The sequence below is a fragment of the Podarcis melisellensis genome (genome assembly GCF_964234715.1).
Source record: "Podarcis melisellensis genome assembly, chromosome: 8".
Lineage (NCBI taxonomy): Eukaryota > Metazoa > Chordata > Lepidosauria > Squamata > Lacertidae > Podarcis > Podarcis melisellensis.
Genome location: NC_138540.1, coordinates 88,860,058 through 88,867,333, shown reverse-complemented (window position 1 = coordinate 88,867,333; position 7,276 = coordinate 88,860,058). Strand labels below are relative to the sequence as shown.

The window sequence follows — 7,276 nt, the reverse complement described above, 5'->3', positions numbered from 1 at the left end:
GGGCTAGGAGAACCAGATGGTGTTCTGGCTCCAGGTTCAAGTAAAAATGTCTGTGTTCCTTTGACGGTGAAGACAATCCTAGCTTTTAAGAAATTTGGTTGATTCACCTATTTACACCTTCCGTCTGCGTGGAAGGAGTCCTGACGATGTAACCTGGTCATTTCAAGAGCTGCTTGTCCCCGCAGCAGGGCAACCCTGGAGTCCGAGGCATCTCTCCCAATTTTTCCCATGGACGATTTTGTCCATCTTCTTCGTAAACCGCTTTGAGGGCTTTTGAATTTTACGAAATATGAGTAGATAAATCCCGCATGGGCGTGGTCTCATTTCCAGTTTTATCCTCTCCCACCCTCTTTGAGTCTCTGCCCCGCTCTGCCATCGCAAAGAACCCCAAGGCCATGGCGCGCCGGCCTTTTGCGCTTGATGGTGGAAGAAAAAGTGGGGCGCGTTAGGAAGGAAGGAATCTAAAAGGGGGGTGGGTGGGGTGCAAACTGGGGGTCGGGTCTCCCCCCCCCTCCGGCGGACACGCGCCTTGGAGAGCGCCCTCGCCCCGCCCAGGCAGCCCAGAAGGACCCAGGAGTCCGGGCTGGCGAGGGACCCTTTGGGAACGCAGAGCGGCTGGACCAGTTCTGGCGCCATCACCGTGGGCTACAGAAAGCCTGCCTTTCCAATATGATGGCGCAAGAATTGGTCCAGCCGCTCTGCGTTCCCAAAGGGTCCCCCGCCAGCCCGGACTCCTGGGTCCTTCTGGGCTGTCTGGGCGGGGCGAGGGCGCTCTCCAAGGCGCGTGCCCGCCCGAGGTTTCTCTTCGTCTCCTCCGGCGGCAGGTGGCGGCGCTGCGCCAGGCAGGCAGGCGGCGCGCTCTCGCTGCCTTCGCGTCTCTCGTTGCTTCCCGGACGCCACCCAGGAAGCGGTCTCGATCGGGGCAGGGCGAGCGCGCCTGGACGCGCGGGGCTTCCGGGGAGCCGGAGATCCAGCGGCCTGGGGAGGCGGAGAGGTTCCGGGGCTCGCCGTGCGCCTCCAGAACCTCGGAGAGGAAGGATACCTCCGGGGTCGCCGGCCGGTAAGGGGCGCGCAGCAGAGCGCACGGTGCGCTAGGGCGCGTTGGAGAGGCCTGGGAGGTGGATGGAGGCGCGGGGGTTCCCTTTTGGGAGCTCTGAGCATGTGCAGAGTGCCTCCCACGGGCGAGGCCCTTGGGTGGATGGAGCCACGGTGAGGCGGAGATGAGGAATGCGGGGTGTGAGCAGGAAGGTGCGCCGGGTTTCGGGGTGCGCCTCTGGGGCGCCCTGCGCCAAGCCTCGCTGCTGCATTTGAAACGCCGATCCCAGCTGCGGAAAGGCGGAAAGGGTCCGGCGCTCTGCACACGCCCAGAGGCCCACAGGTGAGCTGATTCCCCCAGCCTCACTCAGGTACCCTAAAGAAAGGAGTTCTGCGGCATGGAGGTTGAAGTTTCGGGTTAGGGTTCAAATCTCCCACTTGGCCCTGAAGCTCCCTGGAAGATTTTGAGTGCCAGTCGCCGCCTCGCAGGGTCTTTGCGGGGATAAAATGAGTGGGAGAACCGCTTTGCTGCCTTGCGTCCTTGGAAGAAAAGGTGTCAAATTATTGTCTTTCTCCTCTTCTGATGATATCTAAGGCAGCATCTGAGTTCGTTTATCCTCTCCTGCTATTCGCCTTTCCTAGCAGACCTAGAAAGCAACCTCTTGTGAAGGCAAAAGGGGGAGAAAATGTAAGCAATGTGGCAGAAAGGTGGTCTGTAAATGGATTATTGAGGAGGTGGGGACACTTCCACCTGTTGCTGTCTCTTTGTTCCCAATCAGTGGTCTTCTCTCTGTCCTGCGCAGGTGCTCCGTGTGAGGAAGGAGAGAGACGCCTCGCCCCCCCTTCCATCACCTGATTAATGGATGAGCTGAGCAGGGCAAGGAACCCCATTTGCAACTGTAAGCTCACCCCAAGTTGGGATGGTCTGATGAGGAGTAGGGGGCTGCGATGGGCAGCAGAGGGATTTCGTCTCTTTGTTGCATTTATACCCTACCTTTTCCTCTGAGGTATCATACGTGGTTCTGCCCTTCCTTCATTTAATCCCACGATGACGACCCTGTGAGGTAGGTGAGGTTGAGAAGCAGCGGCTGGCGCCCAAAGTCACACCCAGTGAGTTTCATGGCTGTCCCAGGCCCTCGTCCGATACCATAAAGGTAAAACTAAAGGGACCCCTGACCGTTAGGTCCAGTCGCGGACTCCTCTGGGGTTGCACGCTCATCTCGCTTTACTGGCCAAGAGAGCCGGCATACAGCTTCCGGGTCATGTGGCCAGCATGACTAAGCCGCTTCTGGCGAACCAGAGCAGTGCGCGGAAACACCGTTTACCTTCCCGCTGGAGTGGTACCTATTTATCTACTTGCAATTTGACGTGCTTTCGAACTGCTAGGTTGGCAGGAGCAGGGACCGAGCAACAGGAGCTCACCCTGTCACGGGGATTCGAACCGCCAACCTTCTGATCGGCAAGTCCCAGGCTCTGTGGTTTAACCCACAGCGCCACCTGCATCCCTAGTCCGATACTCTAGTTCCATCAAAATAAATAAATTCTCCAGTAGCACCTTAGAGACCAACTAAGTTTGTTCTGGGTATAAGCTTTCGTGTGCACCCACACTTCTTCAGATACTCTAGCCCAGGCATAGGCAAACTCTGGCCCTCCAGACGTTGCGAGACTACAATTCTCATCATCCCTGTCCTGTTAGCTAGGGGTGATGGGAATTGTAGTTCCAAAACATCTGGAGGGCCGGAGTTTGCCTATGCCTGCTCTAGCCCCGTGTTTCTCAAACGTGGGTCCCCATCTGGTCTTGGACTACAACTCCCATCATCCCTCGCTGGCAGGACCAGCGGTCGGGGATGATGGGCGTTGTAGTCCAACACCATTTGAATACCCACACCCACTATGCAATACTGACTCTTTGGAGCAGGGAGGGGGCAGTGTTGAAATAAGCTTGAGCCAGAGAAGTTGGCGAAGGGGGAATGAAATGTGGGGCAGAAGAGAGAGAGACAGGTGAGCTTGCGGTTTGCATTTGTGAAGGGAAGCTGGACTCCAGCTGTGGGCTAAGGCAGCAACAGCAGCCTCCTTTCAGTTGGTTGGCATGCTAGCTTTGGGTCCTGATGGGACCTGGACTCCCAGCGTTGTAACAAGAGCTCTGCAGGATCCAGCCAGTGGCCCCATTTAGTCCAGCAGCCTGTTTTCACAGTGGCAGTGCAGGATTAAACCCTTTGGACCAAGAGATTTACAGAAGATTGGAAGAAGTATATGAACTATCTGAAGAGCAATTGCAACCAACAAATTACGCTAGTAGGACTACAAGAAGTTTTATAAGGAGGAATATACAAAGTGTTACAACGTAGAAAAAGATAGAGATATTGGTTATGAGTTTTAAATGTAATAGGGAAAATGAGAAATGCATACTAAGAAATAAGAGTGGAAAATTTTAAGACAGGACTGATGGAAGTAAAAAAATTGAATGGCCTTCTCTGTGGTGGTCCCTAAGCGGTGGGACTCCCTCCCCACAGAGATGCACCTGACGCCTTCATTGCACAGCTTCCAGAGGATGCTGAAAGCACAACTTTATACCCTGGCTTTTCCACCCTCAAATTGGTTGCACGTTGTCTTAAATCATTAAAAACGCAGCAGTTTTTAATGACCTTATGGTGGAGGTCAATCAATCAAATCTATCCATCAACATGTGGCACCGATGACCTGATGACTTCTCCAGCGTTCGAAATTCCCCAGGCGCGTATCTCTGCTGGCACAGGTTCACTTACAACTACGTGGAGGTTTCTCCACAATTACCAAACCTCTGCCTTAGTCCAGAGTTAATGTCATTTCCAGTTCCACTGTGTGTTTCTCCTTCTTTATTGGGAGATGTGAACTGTTGTAAGAGTGAGCGACAGTCGAGCAATGCGGTTGAGAGCACATCACAGAATCGTAGTGTCGGAAGGTATCTTGGGAGTCATCTAGTCCAACCTGCTGGCGAATAGACATTTGTGGTGTTGTGGCAACTGTAACCTAGGTTTAAGGTTACAGGGAACCAGGCAGAGGGCCTTCTCGGTGGTGGCACCTGCCTTGTGGAACGTCCTCTCACCAGATGTCAAAGAGAAGAACTACCAGACTTTTAGAAGACATCTGAAGGCAGCCCTGTTTAGGGAAGCTTTTAACGTTTGATGCATTACTGTATTTTAATATTCTGTTGGAAGCCGCCCAGAGTGGCTGGGGAAGCCCAGCCAGATGGGCGGGGTATAAATAATAAATTATTATTATTATTATTATTATTATTATTATTATTATTATTATTATTAGTTGCCTAGCTTATCTTACCCGAGTATCTAACACGGGCTCTTTCTTCCCTTGCCCAGGTCCTGCTTCCCACGCCAACGCCGCCACCATGTGCTTCCCTCGGCGCATCCATGTCCACCTCTCTGTGCGCCTGCAAGATGCTCCTTCCCTCTAGCTCCTCCCCCCGTGGGGCCATGTCGCAGGAGGGTGGTGCCCGGCCGAAAGCCAAGCAAGATGCGGCTCCTGGCACCCGTCCCGCCAGCCGCTGGAGAGCCCGAGCGAGCCGATCCCTGGAGAGGCAGAGCCTTTCGCCGCCGGAAGCAGAAGCAGATGGAGGAGGCTCTTCTGGGTCGTCAGAGCCCGTCGGCAAAGCGGTGGGCCGCTCCTTGCGCCAGAAGCTTCAGGCGGCAGTGGGGCAGTGCTTCCCTCTCAAGAGCGCCTCCCGCTCGCCGGACCTCTCGGCGCAGCGCAAGATCCACCTGCGGGAGCTGATGCTCGACACCTGCCCCTTCCCTCCCGGCTCAGAGCTTGCGCGCACCTGGAACCTCATCAAGCAGCACACGGCGCCCGTCTCCGAGCAAGAGGCCCTGGCAGCGCCACCGCCGTGCTCCGATGACGAGGACGACCGCCTGCGGGAGCGGCGGCGCATCAGCATCGAGCAAGGCGTTGAGCCGCCGCCGGACGCCCTGATCCACACCTTCGAAGTGACAGCACAGGTTAACAACCCCCTCTACAAGCTGGGGCCCAAGCTGGCGCATGGCATGAGCGAGCTGGCCGGCGCCGGGTGGGCGGCGCTGGCGGCGACGGACGAGGAGGACGAAGAGGAGGAGGAAGAGGAGGTGGCCGCGGGCTCCTCTTCCTGCGCCGTGGGGCTGCCGCCCGACGTGCGCATCCACACCCAGATCGACTACATCCACTGCCTTGTTCCCGACTTGCTCCAGCTGACGCAGCTGCCCTGCTACTGGGGCGTGATGGACCGCTACGAGGCGGAGGCTCTGCTGGACGGGAAGCCCGAGGGGACGTTCCTGCTGCGCGACTCGGCGCAGGAGGACTACCTGTTCTCGGTGAGCTTCCGCCGCTACGGCCGCTCCCTGCACGCTCGCATCGAGCAGTGGAACCACAACTTCAGCTTCGACGTGCACGACCCCAGCGTCTTCCACGCGCCCACTGTGACCGGGCTCCTGGAGCACTACAAAGACCCCAGTGTCTGCATGTTCTTCGAGCCCCTGCTCTCCGTCCCCGTCAACCGGACCTTCCCCTTCGGGCTGCAACACCTCTGCCGTGCCGTCGTCACCTGCTGCACCACCTACGACGGCATCGGCCGCCTGCCCATCCCCAACACCCTCAAGGCGTATCTCAAGGAGTACCACTACAAACAGAGGGTGCGCGTCCGGAGGCTGGACGCCTGGTGGAGCTGACCGGGGAGTCCGTGGCTCCCATTTCCAGCTGGTTAGCTCTCTCTCTCTCTCTCCCACCACTGCCCGTTTGACTCGGATACTTCTGTCCCCTCTGCCCCCAGCAGACGTTTTAATCCATCCTGCTCCAGGGTCGCGAGCGTGGGCGCTTTCCTCCGCGAACCGGGTTTCGTTCCCGCGGCCAAATTGCATGGCTCGCTCTCGAGAGATCTGGGAACCTACAGGGAGGACATCTCTTGTATCTGCAGAAGAGTGGAGAAGCCGGACTTTGGCGGCAGCTAGGAAGGGACCTTGGAAGCAGCCTTATAGAGTCTACACTGACTGGCAGCCGTGTCTGGCCGGGGTTTCGGGCAGGGGATGTTCTGAGCTGGACATAAAGGTGCCGCTTGGGATCGAACCTTCTGCAGGCAAAGCAGGTGTTCTGCCAGCTGGAGGACCCCTGCCTCCCCGTCCCCTGGCCTGTTCCGGCCCAAGCACCCATGCCCCCAGTTTGGGTGCTGCTTTGGCACTGGCCAGAGGTCAGTCCCTTTGCTGTTTCCTACTCCACCAAGTGTTTATGTGTCTGTCAAGTGCATTAACCGGGTTCTGGGTGTGACCTTTGCCTTTCGAGAAACTTCCAGCCACATGCAGAGTGCCCTCACCTCCTCTTTCCCCAGGAAGCTGTGGTTCCTGTATCGCTGCGGGTGGGGCTAGATGACCCTGGAGTGTCCCTTCCAGATCTGCGGTTCTGTGACCCAGTTGGCTTACACACACTCTTCTTCCCGAGCTCACACCACTGCCGAATGGGAACCGGGTGAGGTGGGGTTAGGGTTTTGAGTCAGCGACTGACCGTTGTGGGTGGCAGGGGATAAATTAAAAAAGCACAAAACTTGAAACACGAGTTGCTTCTTCCAAGACAGGCTTTCGAACAAATTCCACGCAGGACGGGAATGGACCGAGACTCTTTTATTTGGCAAGAGTCCTCCTCTTGACTTCGTCTTTAATCCATCCCCACAAGCCCGAATCCTGGGCTGCTGCTTTTGCCCCCAATGCAAGGGGGGCAGAGGGGTTGAGGAATTTGGAGGCGCTGCTCTCAGGTCTTCTTTGGAGGGCCAAGGCAGCAGCTTTTGGCCAATCCAGCCAATTTGCCACCGGACGTTTCCTCCTGCCAATGTGGATCAGCTGAGTGGCGATGCTTTTAGAAGAATGGACTGCCCAGGTGGTGTTTTTTGGGTGGAGGGGCAGGTCGAGTGAAATCTAGGTCTTGCACTCCCCTCTACTGCCAGAAAAGGACTGCTGCTACTGTCTGTCTATCTGACTGTGTGTGTGTGTCTTATTAAACAGCTTTCTTTTTTTGTCTATACCTGCTTGCAAATGACGCTTCCCTAGCATCGCATCCTGGGAATGGTGTAGGGAGGGAGATGCAGGTGGCTCAGATCCCTGGATCTTGAGGAGGCATATGCACTCAGAAAACACAGAGCCGGTGCTTGTTAATGCACAATGTAAGAAGCTGCCGAATCAGGTCAACTGCCCATACAACCTCTCTTTAAAATCAGAACCAGTGAAGGCGG

The 7,276-nt window shown here is 56.2% G+C and overlaps 1 pseudogene across 1 annotated transcript; it reads left to right on the top strand.

Moving 5' to 3' along the window:
* Window positions 1-308: 308 nt before the first annotated feature.
* Window positions 309-7,066, top strand: LOC309375827 (suppressor of cytokine signaling 5 pseudogene; annotated as a pseudogene). The gene is made up of 3 exons (XR_014173320.1): window positions 309-435; window positions 726-1,060; window positions 4,392-7,066. The product of XR_014173320.1 is annotated as a suppressor of cytokine signaling 5 pseudogene (transcript).
* Window positions 7,067-7,276: the final 210 nt, after the last annotated feature.